The following is a 17,287-nucleotide window of genomic DNA, read 5'->3' as shown; positions in this document are numbered from 1 at the left end:
ACTTGATCGATTAATCTTCCCCGTTTTTTAGTCCAGGGACACTGAACGTCACTGAAACAGATGATCAGGTCATTGCTATTTGTGGGACCTTGCTGTGCGCAAATTGGCTGCCGCGTTTCCTACATTACAACAATGACGACACATCAAGAGTACTTCATTGCCTGTAAAGGGCTTTGGGATGCCCTGGGGTTGTCAAAGGTGCTACATAAATGCAAGTCTTTCTTGAAACCAATTGTAACACCTCACAGCTAGTGTCAGCTAAAAGTATGCACCAGAAGTCAAACCCTGGGACCTGTTTGGTCTGTGGCTCAGTACCCTACAGGGCACAGTACAATTAGCCCATGGGGGAGCTCTGTATATGTTTGCGTGCATTTTTGCTTAATATGGATAACAGAGGTGGAATGGGAAGTTCTAAATATTCATTCTATTCCTGGCCCAGAATGATGGAATCGTACAGCACAGAGAGTGACTTTTTGGCCCATCGGCTCTTTGAAAGAGCTACCAACTAGTCCCACTCCCCTGCTCTCTCCCCATAGCCCTGCAAATCTTTCCATCAAATGTTTATCCAATCCTCTTTTGAAAGCTGCTATTGAAGCTGCTTCCACCATCCTTTCAAGCAGCGTGTTCCAGATCACAACAACTTGCTGCGTAAAAAAATTCTCATCTCTCCCCTGGTTCTTGACCAATCATCTTAAATCTGCGTCCTCTGGTTACCGACCCCCCCTGCCAGTGGGAACAGTTTCTTTCGATTTACTCGATCAAATCTCTTCATCATTTTGAACACCTCTGTTAAATCTCCCCTTAACCTTCTCTGCACTAATGAGAACAATCCCAGCTTCTCCATGGGGGTTAATTTGTGTCGGTGTCGGTGGGGATGCCTCACCTTATTGGCCACCGGCACCTGGGAGTCCCTGGCCAAAGACCGCCCAAAGTGGAGGAAGAGCCATCTGGGAGGGCGCTGAGCACCTCGAGTCTCGTCGCCGAGAGCGTGCAAAAAACAAGCGCTTCTCGGCCTTTTGGCTAAGATCATGCGTAACTGACCTGACAGGGGAGTAACCATGACCAGAAAGTGGTTCTCCCTGGATCAGGAAGGTGGTTCTCCTATGCTTTTTGGAAATAGGAGGTGGGTGGGGGACCTGACCTGTCCACCTCCATGGCACGAACCTGGTATTGCAGTACTTCCAGGAACGGTGCAGTGGCTCTAGGCCTTTTGGCTAAGAGCAAAAACATTGGTGCAGAGTGATCCTTGAATGGGCCCAAGGTGACCTCTGGCGTTTATGATCTGACAAGTTAATCTGACAAAGAATTGGAAAGATTGGCAACGAATAAAACATTAAAAAAAAAATGCAGAAAACAAGCGCAGGCAGCGGAAGGAGCGTGCGGCAAACCAGACTCCCCACCCACCCTTTCCCTCAATGACTGTCTGCCCCACCTGTGACAGGGACTGTATTTCCCGTATTGGACTGTACAGTCACCTAAGAACTCACTTTTAGAGTGGAAGCAAGTTTTCCTCGATTTCGAGGGACTGATGATGATGATGAATTTGCGTAGCGCCCGGTTTGGGGACGTCAACAGCCGCGGGGTGGGATTTCCTGGGGCAGACGCGGAGGTCCCGCCCTGCTGCCTAAATTCGGATTACCGCCCCCGAGAGCAAGTGGAGCACAAAATATCCCGCTCCACTTGTTCTGTGGGGCGCGAGCCGAGCGGGGCGGAAGGAATCCGAGAGAGGCGCAGAGCTGCGCGGTGGGACCCGCCCCTTCATTAAAGGAAGGGGTCCCAAGCTGCCGATGCTGCGGGTCCCTACCTGGACCACCGGGGAGCGGGGCACCCTGGCATCAGCTGGGTACACCAACGGAATGCCGGGCTGGAAGATCGTGGCACGAACCCCGCGATGAAGCAGGCTATTTTCTTCTCAAAGCGCCGCCTCCCCTTTAAATTTTGCCACCCGCGAGCGGCCTGCGGCCCGGGTACGCGCCCCCCGAAGCTGTTGCTGACATCGCCCGACGCAGCTTCAAGGGCGCTCCTGAACTTTCGCCCTGGGGCGAAAACAGGTTGCTGCGCACGGTGATGACGTCGCCATTGCATGGCGCAGCGGAGCGGGGCGCTACGGATTACCGCCGCTGGTATACTCTTGCAGAATTTTGCGGGAGCCGTTAGCGGTGCCGCGCTCGGGCGGAAAGTCGTTTGGGCCCCGTTAGCGCCCCCACGCTAATGGGAGGCACAAACGCCCCGAGTTTCTCCCCCTATGTCCCTCCACGTAACTGAAATCCCTCGTCCCTGGTACCGGTCTAGTAAATCTCTGTTGCACCCTCTCCAAGGCCTTGGTATCCTTCCTGTAGTGTGCTGCCCAGAATTGAACACAATGGCGATAATTTCGTTTTAACATTGTTTAGCGGTTATCTTTAGTTCACGGTGTTTACGAACAAGTCTCAGTTGATGTCTGTTTTCCGATTGTGCTTTGCTGTGGGGTTTTAACAGCGAGGAGTTTGATGGTCCGTTGGCCTCACACCTCACCGCAATCTTCTGGTTGTCTGAACGATGCAGGCATTTTTTTGGGGGCTTGCAAAGGATGAGACTGACAACAGCGACCCCTATGGGAGGTGGCACCAGTTAAAGCCCATCAAACATTTCCTTATGACAGCTTTTGTCAAATTATTAGCAGCCTGTAAGGTTCACTTTGCAAAGATTGATGCTGTAAGATACTTTGATGTTTTTCTACAACAAGCGCATTGGAGCGGCAGCCACCTGCACTGTCTAAGGTCTCACAGAGTTCTTGGAACATTCTCATAGAATCATAGAAATTTACAGCACGGAAGGAGGCCATTTCGGCCCATCGTGTCCACGCCGGCCGACCAAGAGCTATCCAGCCTAGTCCCACTTTCCAGCTCTCGCTCCGCAACCCAGCAGGTTACGGCACTTCAAGTGCACATCCAAGTACTTTTAAAATGCGATGAGGGTTTCTGCCTCTACCACCCTTTCAGACAGTGAGTTCCAGGCCCCCACCACCCTCTGGGTGAAAAAATTTCCCCTCAGATCCCCTCTATACCTCCTACCAATCACTTTAAATATGATTTAAATTTGCCCCACTAGTCCGCAGAAAAAGACAGCCCCACAAAACCTGCGGTATGTTTGCCTGAAGTTGTTTTCTCCTGGAATAAAATCAGCCGCTTTCGTTTAAGGTAATTTGAGTGGTGCTGACACAGACATGTGTTGAAATGAGTTGGAAGAGAACTGCAAGTAATCAGAGGGTTTTTAAATCAGAGCAAGAAACACTGGGGACTGATGAGCTGATTATGATGAATAAAATGACACTCAGGAATCGCAAGGGTTGTCACTGTTCGGGTTGTGACTGTCTGAAACAGTTGACAGCAATAGATCACGAGGCAGACAAGGAACGAGTGGATGTGATGGAGTGGCCTTGTGTGATATCAGGCACTGATACAATCCACCTGGACACAGGCCAGGAGGTGTGGCGGGCACTGGGTATACAGGCCAGGAGGTGTGGCAGGTGCTGGGTACACAGGCCAGGAGGTGTGGCGGCTGCTGTGTACACAGGCCAGGAGGTGTGGCGGCTGCTGTGTACACAGGCCAGGAGGTGTGGCAGGTGCTGGGTACACAGGCCAGGAGGTGTGGCGGCTGCTGTGTACACAGGCCAGGAGGTGTGGCAGGTGCTGTGTACACAGGCCAGGAGGTGTGGTAGGTGCTGGGTACACAGGCCAGGAGGTGTAGCAGGTGCTGGGTACACAGGCCAGGAGGTGTGGCGGCTACTGTGTACACAGGCCAGGAGGTGTGGCAGGTGCTGGGTACACAGGCCAGGAGGTGTGATGGGCCCTGGGCACACAGGCCAGGAGTTGTGATGGGCCCTGGGCACACAGGCCAGGAGGTGTGGCGGGCATTGGGTACACAGGCCAGGAGGTGTGGCAGGTGCTGGGTACACAGGCCAGGAGGTATGGCGGGCATTGGGTACACAGGCCAGGAGATGTGCCGGGTGCTGGGTACACAGGCCAGGAGGTGTGGCGGGCATTGGGTACACAAGCCAGGAGGTGTGGCGGGCGCTGGGTACACAGGCCAGGAGGTGTGGCGGGCGCTGGGTACACAGGCCAGGAGGTGTGCCGGGTGCTGGGTACACAGGCCAGGAGGTATGGTGGGCCCTGGGTACACAGGCCAGGAGATGTGACGGGTGCTGGGTACACAGGCCAGGAGATGTGGCGGGTGCTGGATACACAGGCCAGGAGGTGTGGCGGGTGCTGGGTACACAGGCCAGGAGGTATGGTGGGCCCTGGGTACACAGGCCAGGAGATGTGACGGGTGCTGGGTACACAGGCCAGGAGATGTGGCGGGTGCTGGATACACAGGCCAGGAGGTGTGGCGGGTGCTGGGGGCACAGGTCCCAGAGGGCAAGGGGTCCATTACTGACTGTGCACTCCTGCTGGGGAGCCTCACCTGCCTGCTGGCCCGTTGGGAATTCAGGGATGCTGTGCATGTATCCAAGGTGCTCCACCGGCTGGAGAGAGGGAAGGCAAACAGAAAGCAGGAAACTATAGGCCAGTTAGCCTAACATCTGTTGTTGTGAAAATACTGGAGTCCATTATTAAGGAAGCAGTAGCAGGAAAAGCATAATTTAGTCAAGCAGAATGAGCATAGTTTTGTGAAAGGGAAATCATGTTTGACAAATTTGCTGGAGTTCTTTGAGGATGTAACGAGTAGGTTGGATAAGGGGGAACCGGTGGGTGTGGTTTATTTGGATTTCCAGAAGGCATTCGATAAAGTGCCACATAAGAGGTTACTGGACAAGATGAAAGTTCACGGGGTTGGGGATAATATATTAACATGGATAGAGGACTGGCTAACTCACAGAAAACAGAGAGTCGGGATTAATGGGTCATTTTCCGGTTGGCAAACAGTAACTAGTGGGGTGCCACAGGGATCGGTGCTGGGGCTTCAACTATTTACAATCTGTATTAATGATTTGGAAGAAGGGACCGAATGTAATGTAACCAAGTTTGCTGATGATACAAAGATGGGTGGGAAAGCAAGTTATGAGGAGGTCACAAAAAAATCTGCAAAGGGACATAGACGGGCTAAGTGTGTGGGCAAAAATTTGGTAGATGGAGTATAATGTGGGAAAGTGTGAGGTTATCCACTTTGGCAGAAAAAAATAAAAAAGCAAATTATTATTTAAATGGAGAAAAATTACAAAATGTTGCAGTACATCACTTGGGGTTCCTTGTGCATGAAACACAAAAAGTTAGTTTGCAAGTAATCAGGAAGCAAATGGAATGTTGGCCTTTATTGCAAGGGGGGTAGAGTATAAAAGCAGAGAAGTGCTGCTACAACTGTACAGGGTATTGGTGAGGCCACACCTGGAGTACAGTTTTGGTCTCCGTATTTAAGGAAGGATATACTTGCACTGGAGGCTGTTCAGAGAAGGTTCACTCGGTTGATTCCGGAGATGAAGGAGTTGACTTATGAAGGTAGGTTGAGCCTATACTCACTGGAGTTCAGAAGAATGAGAGGTGATCTTATTGAGACGAACTCAAAACTGAATCACAGCGTGACGTTACGCTCCAGCACGTGAGCCACTTCCTCCAGACTGAGTGGCTGAAACAAATTCCGGAAGAGATGAAAACCTTCCACAGACTTTGCAATGAATTTTCCATTTGGAATGATAGCTGCCTAGCCCGTGGTGATAGAGTAGTAATTTCTAAATCGTTTCAACAGCGTGTTCTCTCATTGGCACACGATGGACACCCTGGCATTGTCCATATGAAGCAGAGATGTCATGTTTCAATATGGTGGTCTGGGATTGACACTCATACTGCGAAGCATGCAGTCTGAGCAAAAAAGCCACAAACATCTGACCAGCGCCAATGAAGCCTATTCCATGGCCACAAAGACCATGGCAACAACTTCAGTTGGATATCTTCGGTCCAGTTGAAGCAACTCCACAACTCCAGCCTTTCCTTGTTGTAGTACATGACCTGGAGGCCCTGACCTGCGAGAGACCATCAGTGGCAGGTCGGGGCCATAAATGGAGCAGCGAGCGGTGGCCATGGGCAGCATGGAGGCAAACCACTCCAGGGAGCAGCGCGAGTTGGTGCAGGAGGGCAACGGCAGCAAAGAGTGACATCATCAAGGTCCAGGTCAGTGATTGGAGCATGGGCAGGTACAGCGGGAGCGGCGAGGTCGGGGCGAAGGAGCGGCGAGAGACTGTAGAGGGACGTGATCGGGGCCCAGGGGAGGCGTGAGTTCGGGGCCCAGAAGAGGCCAGGGGCCCAGGGGCAGCACGGGGCCAGCCCACACTGCGGAATGTGTGCGCACTAGGTCCGTGCAGCAGAGCTGGTCTCCAGTCGTCCTGGTTAATCCTTGTCACTGGACCAAGACCTTGCTCTGTCAAGCCCGTGTGGTGGCTGGTGTGCAACGGCCACCACACGTTAAAAAAAATCTAGCACAGGCATCTTCCACCCTTGAGGATGTAGTTCGGCTCCTTCATTGAAACACCCGTGAACTCATCCTTTTTTGGCATGGAAGCAAGTCATCCTCGTTTCGAGGGACCGCCTATGATGATGACATGACCTGCATTCCAAATGGCCAGAAATCGCTACATGTTCAGTGACCTCATCAACGATCGTCACTATTTTGCAGCGTATGTTCACAATGTGGGGCCTCCCAGAGGTCATAATCACTGACAATGGACCACAGTTTGTGTCCGACCAGTTCGCGGATTTCCTCACTCGTTATGTTATCGAGCATCGCCTTACTGCTTGGTACAATCCTCAAAGCAACGGAGGTGTTGATCGTTTTAACCGTGTTATCAAAGAAGCTTTGAAAGCCAGCCTCGCAGCAGGCCAAACATTCGACGAAGTGGTTCAAACCATTTTCCGCACATACCATTTGACAAAGCGCTCGCTAACGGGGAAGACAGCCGCTGAGCTCATGATTGGGCAGAATCTTCGCTGGCTACTGGACGTTCTCAAACCCCCTCGGGCGAAGATAACCACACTCGCATCTCAGATTTCGGAACACCAACAAGAAGCAAAGTCGTACACTGACACAGAACGACGCGCTGAAAAGCCCCAACTGAAGAACGGAGATTGGGTCAGAGTTAAGCACCCAATCCGTAGTCATAAGCTCGCAACTTCACCTGCGCCTCCAAAACAGATCGGGCAAAAATTCAGCCCTCACACCTACGAGCTCAATGATGGAACTCGAGGGAATGTGCGTAGACTGATCCCAACTCACAGGCCAACAGACCAGCAGGATGGAACAGAGGCACCGTTCTGTTTCCCCACCGATAACCTTGATCAAACACTGCAAGCTCCACGCCGGTCTCAGAACACGGCCTGCCTATCTCAAGGACTTTGTCTGTTCATAGGCTGTGTTTTCAGAAGGGGGGGGAATATGTTGTGTTCACACTCTGTTTGTTTGTTGCCCAAACTCACCAGGAGTGAGGCATTAGGACCCTGCGGGAGCTAGTCACACACTGCTGGAAACATGCTGGTTCATGCTGGTTTTGAAACACCATTTTGAGTGTTGCTATAAAGGACACAGTTAAGTTACTTTTCTCCTGGTTCAGTTAGTCTGTTTATTTACGTACACAACACTACCAGCCAGAATGTTATCCAAAACGGATTTTCAGTTTGGCAAAAAAAAAAGCCAGTGCCCTCGATCCACACCTCAGTGACCGGAATAATACAAAATAACACATTCTCCTACATAGCAGCCACTGCACTTGAGAAGTAATTCATTGTGTGTGACACATTACAGTCTTTTTGATGTAAGGTATTGCATGAATGCATTTTGTTTGACTGTTGCTCACGTATGCACACACACACACACACACACACACACACACATTGACAAGATGAGTAAAGTGCCTGGTGTTCACTAACACCGTCATCACGCTGATGATGCCAAGTCTGCTACACAGACAAACTGTGTAAGTGCCAAAGCATTGCCTTCAGGCTGTGGGATAAATGCATGGCATACAGGTTAGGGTGTAGGGCAGGGTGGGGTGGTGAAGCAGCTAGGGCTCCCACCCCAATAGCTATCCAGCAACTCTTAACATAGAAATATAGAAACATAGAAACTAGATGCAGGAGCAGGCCATTCGGCCCTTCGAGCCTGCACCACCATTCAATATGATCATGGCTGATTGTGCTACTTCAGTACCCCATTCCTGCTTTCTCTCCATACCCCTTGATCCCTTTAGCAGTAAGGGCCGCATCTAACTCCCTTTTGAATATATCCAATGGACTGGACAACAACTTTCTGTGGTAGAGAATTCCACAGGTTCACCACTCTCTGGGTGAAAAAGTTTCTCCTCATCTCGGTCCTATATGGCTTACCCCTCATCCTTAGACTGTGACCCCTGGTTCTAGACTTTCCCCAACATCGGGAACATTCTTCCTGCATCTCACCTGTCCAATCCCGTCAGAATTTTATATGTTTCTATGAGATCCCCTTGCTCGAATTTGGACTCAGGTGGGAGATGGCTGGGGCCAGGATTGGATTTGGCTGTGGTGCCCTCAGTGGTGGAATAGCCTGCGAGTGCTGACACTCACTCCTTCGATTGATACAAGATGACTTGGCCGGTTAGCTGAGGGGCCAATGACTGTGAAACTGTAAGGAGCCAGGACTTCTGAGACAAGAGGAGAGAAAAAGAGGCGTGGGGAGGGGGGAGGGAAGGTCTGAGAATGTGAATTGATGTGGTGGGGAGCAATGCTTTCAAAGCTGAAACATAAGAAATAGGAGCAGGAGTAGGCCATTCGGCCCCTTGAGCCTGCTCTGCCATTCAATAAGATCATGGCTGATTTTCTACCTCAACTCCACTTGCCTGAACTATCCCCATATCCCTTGAATCCCTTAATTTCCAAACATTTATCCATCTCTGTATGAATATACTCAAAGACTGAGCATCCACAGCCCTCTGGGGTAGAGAATTCCAAAGATCCACCACTCTCTGAGTGAAGAAATCTCTCCTCATCTCAGTCCGAAATGGCCGTCCCCTTATTCTGTCAGTACTGACACTGTCAATAAGGCTGCTAATGTCACACCTCATCTCCAGCCAGGACTTTCGCGGCTGGGAAACATGCAGACAAACACATTGCTCTCCAACCCTGTCAGCCTTCCTCTCTAATGAAGCTCAGAGGCAGAAGAAAGCAAAAAAAAAAAGGGAATGGCAGATATTAGCAGATTGCTGATTGAACATGAAGTGCTCCCAGCCCAGCTCAGACTTGTCCTGATTCTCCTGCGAATGTTTCAGACAGGCTGCCTGAATATCGTTTTCAAACAAATGATCTCACTTCATTTCCCCTCTTTGCAGATTAACTCAGTGAGTGCTGGCTCCATGGACTGCATAGGGCTGCATTGGCTTGGTTGGTTCCACCCTGCCTTTTTAAGTCGTGAAAAGGTTATGGGTTCAAATGCCCCCCCCTCCAGGACTTGGATACCTGATCTAGGTTTTGACACTTTGATGCCATGCAGAAGGTGTGCGATTCTCGGGATGAGTTCCATGCTGAGCCCCATATTATCCTGTTTATTAAAGATTCCATGGCTATTATGTGAAGAAGAGCAGAGAGATCTCGCTGAGCCAAGACCACGAGAAACAAACAGACATGCTGTGAGCCCTCAGAACCGCCCAAACTTTTGAAGAGTGATAATTGCAGGGGTTTTATTTTTGGATAGCGGTATTGCAATGGGATGAATGGCCCGTTCATCTGAGTTGATCGCACTGGTTGAAGGATAAATGTTGTTCCACTGAATTCCCCAGCTGTTCCTCACATCAAATAAAAAACTCCACGTGGTTCTTGGGCATTCATCTGAACGCCAGTCACCTGGAACTTCCGAGGAGATTCTCTGGTGGGTGATGGTCGGAACACCCTTGGAGAACTGGCGTGATGACTGTTTCTGCTGTTTGTCCAAGGCTTTCTCGGCGGGGTTCACCTGCGAAAATCCTCCTTCAGAGTCTGTAACAACAACAACTTGTATTTATAGAGCACCTTTAACGTAGTAAACCATCCCCAAGGCGTTTCACAGGAACATTATCAAACAAAATTTGGCACCGAACCACATAAGGAGATCTCAGGCCAGGTGCTTGGTCAAAGGGGTAGGTTTTAAGGAGCTTCTTAATGGAGGAAAGAGAGGTAGAGAGGCGGAGAGGTTTAGGGAGGGAATTCCAGAGCTTAGGGGCTAGGCAGCTGAAGGCACGGCCGCCAATGTTGGAGCGATGAAAATCGGGGATGCTCAAAAGGCCAGAATTGGAAGAACATAGAGCTCCTCGACGGTTGTAGAACAAGTCCTGCCATTGGGTCTGGAACCCAGAATTATTAGGTCACACTTGGAGTACCCTAAAAAGTTCTGGTCTCCATAGTATAAAAAGGATACAGAGGCATTGGAGAAGGTGTAAAATGATTTACTAGAATACCAGAACTGAGAGATTATACCTATCAAAAAAGATTAAACAGGCTGGGGCTCCTTTCTCTAGAAAAGAGAAGGACAAGGGGAGACCTGATAGAGGTCTTTAAGATTATGAAAAAATCTGATAGGGTGGACCTAAAGATGTTATTTTCACTTGCAGGCGAGGCCAGAACTAGGGGCCATAAATTTAAGACAGTCACTAATAAATACAAAAGGCAATTCAGGAGAAACTTCTTTACCCAGAGAGTGGTGAGAATGTGGGGCTTGCTACCACAGGGAGTGGTTGAGGCAAATAGTATTGATGCACTTAAGAGGAAAAAAGTTAGAAAGACTTGCAATTATATAGTGCCTTTCATGACCAGCGGGCGTAGCCAAATGAAGTACTTTTGGAGTGTAGTCACTGTTGTAATTTGGGAAACACAGCAGCCAACTTGCGCACAGCAAGCTCCCACAAACAGCAACGTGTTAATGACCAGATAATCTGTTTTTATGTTACGTTGATTGAGGGATAAATATTGGCCAGGACACTGGGGATAACTCCCCTGCTCTTCTTCAAAATAGTGCCATGGGATATTTTACGTCCACCTGAGAGAGCAGACCGGACCTCAGTTTAACATCTCATCTGAAAGACGGCACTTCCAACAGTGCAGCACTCCCTCAGCACTGCACTGCAGTGTCAGTATGGATTATTGTGCTCAAGTCCCTGGAGTGGGCCTATGAACCCACAACCTTCTGACTCAGAGGCAAGAGTGCTGCCCACTGAGCCACAGCTGACACTTTAGATAGATAAGCACATGAGAGAGAAAGAAAGATAAGGATACGTTGATGGGGTGAGATGAAGAAGGGTAGCAGGAGGCTGAGGTGGAGCATGAACACTAGCGTGGGCCTGTTGGGCTGACGGGCCTGTTTCTGTGGCGTACATTCTATGCGATACAGGTACCAGTGTTGGCTTTTATGTGGTATGCATATTCTAAATAATACTTTGTAATTTGACTCGGATGTGGCAGTGCAACAACTGAGCCAAGCAGACACTGTGAAGGTGAAAGTCTGTCCTTCAAAACACTTTTCTAATACCTAATGGCTTACCTGGCATTAGTAACAGAAACCGAGTGAACTTTGATTTTCTTAATTATTACTGAAGATTCTGATTAAAAGGCCCACAAATGATTATTTACCGGGAACCTTATGTACCAAAACCAAACATTGGTCTGCACACCAAATCTTCAAACACATCTCCAACATTTCTCTTCAAATCTAGCTGCTGTGGCTTTTTCAGAATAAACATTATATTGTTCCCTTTGCACTGCACAACTATGACTAATAATATAGCAACAAAGATAAAATAGTTACCTCAGCTTACGGCTAAAGACTGTTTACAAGGACGGCTTGGCAGATTAATGCATCACTTGATGTGGTGCTGAGTCACATGGATTAGCAAGACTCAGCTTGTACATTGTACTAACTTAGCTCATCTCAGCCCGATAGCTTCTGCGGGGAGCGGGGGAGGGGGAGGGTGCTAACATTTTCCATAGGAGTCCTGGTCAATGGAGGTGGAACATCAGCTAGGGTTCCCGCTCTAGATTCTTATCCATTGACCCCCCGGGGAATGTGCGTGAATGCGTGGATAGGGAAAGAGTTCAGGATCAGACTTGGCTTTGATACCCTGCATGATTTAATTGCTCTGTCTAGACTCGCACGCCATTTGGGTGGTGGCCTGAGATGCCCCAGCAAGAGTCAGCACCTCTCAAGAGAAGAGGAAAAAAACGAGTTGGGGTGAACTATTTTTATATTTTTGGTTGTGACTCCCGCTCCAATTTTGTATTTTCACCCTCTCTTTCAAGTCTCTCCTGCTGCTCCTGCTCACTACTTACTCGTAGAGAGGTCACGTAAGGTGCTCTCTCCCAGATGCCATTTTAGGCATGAATTTCGACAGGAGATTTGATAGAGGTGTTCAAAATCATGCGGGGTCTGGACAGAGTAGATAGAGAGAAGCTGTTCCCATTGGCGGAAGGGTCAAGAAGCAGACGACACAGATTTAAGGTGATTGGCGAAAGAACTAAAGGCGATGTAAGAAAAAAACCTTTTTACGCAGCGAGTGGTTAGGATCTAGAATGCATGGCCTGAAAGGGTGGTGCGGGCAGACTCAATTTTATCTTTCAAAAGAGCGTTGGATAAGTATCTGAAGGAAAAAAAATTGCAGGGCTACGGGGAAAGGGCAAGGGAGTGGGACTAGCCGACAGTCGGCACGGGCTCGATGGGCCGAATGGCCTTCTTCCGTACTGTAACCATTCTATGATTCTATGAGATTCAATGAATTAAGTTTCAGAAACCCCAAAATCTAGATGCTAATGAAGTTCAAACCATTTTGCTTGTGAATGGGATTTAGGATTACAAGGGGAAGACAGATGAGGTGGGAGTTACGGTTTGGAACCTGATAGTTTCTGAGCTGCTGACACCACGGAACTCCAAGTAACCTCAAATGCATCATGCATGGTTATAAAGATTATAAAGATAGTTTTACTTTCAGGGGGCAATGTTAAAAACAGTTGCACAATCTTACCTCAGGAATAATAAGGGGGAAAAGTCGCTGGTGGGCGTAGTCTGTAACAATAGCTACACTGTTGGACGGAGTATAAATCAAGAAATAATGGGGGCTTGTAATAAAGGAACAGCAATAATCATGGGCAATTTTAACCTAAGTGGAGGAAGTGCATCCAGGAGAGCATGAGCTCCTCGCGTCTCGTCGCCGAGAGCATGCAGAAATCAAGCGCAGGCAGCGGAAGGAGCGTGCGGCAAACCAGTCCCACCCACCCTTTCCTTCAAGCACTGTCTATCCCACCTGTGACAGAGACTGTGGTTCTCCTATTGGACTATTCAGCCACCTAAGAACTCATGCTAAGAGTGGAAGCAAGTCTTCCTCGATTCCAAGGGACTGCCTATGATGATGCTGACATAAAAGGTTACTGCACAAGATAAAAGTTCACTGGGTTGGGAGTATTAGCATGGATGGAGGATTGGCTAACTAACAGAAAACAGAGAGTTGGGATAAATGGGTCATTTTCCGGTTGGCAAACAGTGACTAGTGGGGTGCCGCAGGGATCGGTGCTGGGTCCTCAACTATTTACAATCTATATAATGACTTGAATGAAGGGAGCGAGTGTAATTTAGCCAAGTTTGCTGATGATACAAAGATGGGTGGGAAAGTGAATTGTGAGGAGGACACAAAAAATCTGCAAAGAGATACAGACAGGCTAAGTGAATGGGCAAAAATTTGGCAGATGGAATATAATGTGAGAAAATGTGAGGTTATCCACTTTGGTAAAAAAAAAATAGAAAAGCAAATTATAATTTAAATGGAGAAAAATTGCAAAGTGCTGCAGTACAGAGGGACCTGGGAGTCCTTGTGCATGAAACACACAAAGCTAATAAGCAGGTACAGCAAGTAATCAGGAAGGCAAATGGAATGTTGGCCTTTATTGCAAGTGGGATTGAGTATAAAAGCAGAGAAGTCCTGCTACAACTGTACAGGGTATTGGTGAGGCCACACCTGGAGTACTGCGTAGTTTTGGTCTCTGTATTTAAGGAGGATATACTTGCTTTGGAGGCAGTTCAGAGAAGGATCACTAGGTTGATTCCGGAGATGAGGGGTTTGACTTATGAAGATAGGTTGAGTAGGTTGGGCCTATACTCATTGGAGTTTAGAAGAATGAGAGGTGATCTTATCGAAACATATAAGATAATGAGAGGGCTTGACAGGGTGGATGCAGAGAGGATATTTCCACTGATCGGGGAAACTAAAACTAGGGGCATAATCTCAGAATAAGGGGCCGCCCATTTAAAACTGAAATGAGGAAGAATTTTTTCTCTTAGAGGGTTGTAAATCTATGGAATTCTCTGCCCCAGATAGCTGTGGAGGCTGGGTCATTGAATATATTTAAGGCGGAGATAGACAGATTTTTGAGCGATAGGGGAATAAAGGGTTATGGAGAGCGGGCAGGGAAATGGAGCTGAGTCCATGATCAGATTAGCCACGAGCTTATTGAATGGCTCGAGGACCCAGGTGACCTGCTCCTACTCCTAGTTCTTATGTTCTTATGTTCTCAGGATAGTCTCTGGAAGGAACAGGCTTGGTGGTCATTCTATAGAGCTCAAAATTGGCCCACCCCTTTTTTCAGCGCATTCACCAGAGATACGCCGACTTTGTGGTCTGAAAAGGGCGCCGAAAAAAATGTCCCCCGATTCTGGCCGCTGTGTTGCCTCTCCCGGGGCTTGGTGCAGTGTGGCCAGTCGATTGGGGGGCAGAGTTCGGGCCCTGTGCCAGAAACAGTGCCAGAAGCTCTCCATATGCGCATTGGAGTGTGCGCGCATGCGCAGTAGCTCCTCGCCCGCAGCGCGTCATGCAGCTTGTGTGGGAGGGACCCGATACTCACCGCCCCTATCCCGGGCCGAGTGATCTCACGTACCGGCCGGGCCCGCTGTGGAACGCACTGAGGCTGATCCCGATGTTTGCAAGTGTGAGGGTTGTGAAGCCGGGTGCTTTCTTCATAACAGAAGGTCGAGTCAGATATGAAAAACAACGCCACAAAAGTGTTTCAAATGAAGACTTCGTCAACATTCCTCACTTCTTTAAACAAAAAGTGCCAGGCAAGACATCCTAAAGCTAGCTTTAGATAAGCTGAGTGGGAACAGGAGTGGGGTCAGACAGGGTCACCCTGGGCCAAACTTTGATATGAAGATAGGACTTAGTTTTATTTTTTATTTCTTCTTGAATGTTTTTATGTCTTCTTGAATGCTTACTACTTGTTGTGCTTTGATTCGTGCTTTGCAAGGTCCTCTCCACTTCCCTTCCCGCCCCTTTCTCTTGCCGAATGGTCTCCGATGTACCTACCTGCACTGATTTCTTAACTCTCCGCAAGGGTTTTCTGTGCGGCCACAAGTGGCCACATACGCTGGCCTAAGTCAGTTTGGAGTAACTATTAGCTGTCCAAAGTTGTTTAAATGGCCTCGCCTCCTTTTGAAAAAATAACTAAACTAAAAAGATCCTAACTAACTCACTTACACTGGCGCAAATTAAATGTGCAAAATGGGGATTTTTAAGATACTCCAGAAAAATCAAGTTGCTCCAAAAAAAAACAGAGCAACTCCTGGGCAATTTTGAGCCCATAGTTTCTGATGTCCTTATGGACCTGATTCTGCTGCATGATCAGCATCATCGAGAAAACAACTTTGTAGGGCAATTGCAGACAGGACCCATTGAGCGTCCTGCTGAAATGTTGTCAGACACAAACTGGATCTTGTGCCCTCCAGGGTCGAATGGTATTGGTACATGAAAAATAGGCACTTGGGTAAGTACCGGAGGCTATCTATAATAACAGTACTCTTTCTTACCCGCATTCCTCACATGATAGCCACATATAACAACAACAACGTGCATTTATATAGCGCCTTTAATGCCATAAAACATCCCAAAGCACTTCACAGGAGCATTAGCAAACAAAATTTGACACCGAGCCACATAAGGAGATTTTAGGACGGATGAGGTAGGTTTTAATGAGCATCTTAAAGGAGGAGAGAGATAGAGAGGCAGGGAGGTTTAGGGAGGGAATTCCAGAGCTTGGGGCCTAGGCAGCTGAAGGCACGGTCGCCAATGGTAGAGTGATTAGAATTGGAGATGTGCAAGAGGTCAGAATTGGAGGAGTGCAGAGATCTCGGAGGGTTGCAGGGCTGGAGGAGGTTACAGAAATAGGGAGGGGGCGAGGCCTTGGAGGGGTTTGAAAACAAGGATGAGAATTGAGCCACTTAAGGAGATATTAGGACAGGTGACCAAAAGCTTGGTCAAAGAGGTAGGTTTTAAGAAGCGAATTAAAGGAGGAGAGAGAGTAAGAGCGCAATGGTTCCTGTCTACACCTGATATTCAAGTACAACCTTCCAGACTTGATTTGAATGATCACCTCTACATTAGACATCTCTGCACCACAACCTTCAAGTATGAGCTTAGTGGTCCCTGTCTACATCTGACATTCACGTACAACAACCTTGCAGTAGGGGATCAATGGATGGGGATCAAGAGCAGGAACCCAAGGCTGGTTTTGATTTTCTGCTCCCAAGCCCAGGTTCACTAAGATCGCTTGTAATGCTCCTAACGTCATCGCAACTGAGGCTGGCTAACAGCAACATGGGGCATGAATTGAATGTGGAAAAATGGAAACGAACTTGTGCCTCACTGGTCAAAGCCACTCCTTACTTGTCCAGTCCCGTCAATCTTTGGCTCCAAGTTTTCTTAATTTATGCGCACAAAATGGCGTTACATTAGCACCACTCAAGCTACGAGATACTCTTGCATATCATCAACAGTCTCATTATAATTAAATTGCCTGGTTGCTGTTCAGATGTGTGTACCATATAATGCTGTCAAAACATTTAATTTGCAAAAACAATTTCATAAAGGATAATTTATTATACAAGCATCATGAAGCTGCATATATATATAAATGGAATATTTATGCAAATAATTGACAAAACATCTCATTACACTTAACATTGAAAGACGGTGCAAGGTACTGAAGCCCACATAAATAGTCCACATTCTCCAGATAAAAGCAGGATACTGGCAGTTTTACTTACTCTGGTACGATCTGCCCGCTAATTACTTCGGTTCAATTTAAACTCCAATAAATCTTACTGGGATGAGCTAAAAAGAAAGACTTGTATTTACGTAGCGCCTTTCATGACATCAGGATGACCCAAAGCACTTTACAGCCAATTTAGTACTTTTGGAGTGTAGTCACTGCTGTAATGTGGGAAACGCGGCAGCCAATAAGCACACAGCAAACTCCCACAAACAGCAATGTGAGAATGACCAGCCTCT

The 17,287-nt window shown here is 48.1% G+C and overlaps 1 pseudogene; it reads left to right on the top strand.

Moving 5' to 3' along the window:
- The first annotated feature begins 1,000 nt into the window (after nucleotides 1–1,000).
- On the top strand, nucleotides 1,001–1,201 carry LOC139279102 (U2 spliceosomal RNA; annotated as a pseudogene).
- Nucleotides 1,202–17,287: the final 16,086 nt, after the last annotated feature.

This window comes from Pristiophorus japonicus, chromosome 13 (genome assembly GCF_044704955.1).
Source record: "Pristiophorus japonicus isolate sPriJap1 chromosome 13, sPriJap1.hap1, whole genome shotgun sequence".
NCBI classification, from domain to species: domain Eukaryota; kingdom Metazoa; phylum Chordata; class Chondrichthyes; family Pristiophoridae; genus Pristiophorus; species Pristiophorus japonicus.
Note: the sequence above shows the minus strand (reverse complement) of the source record. Positions and strands in the feature narration are given on the sequence as shown.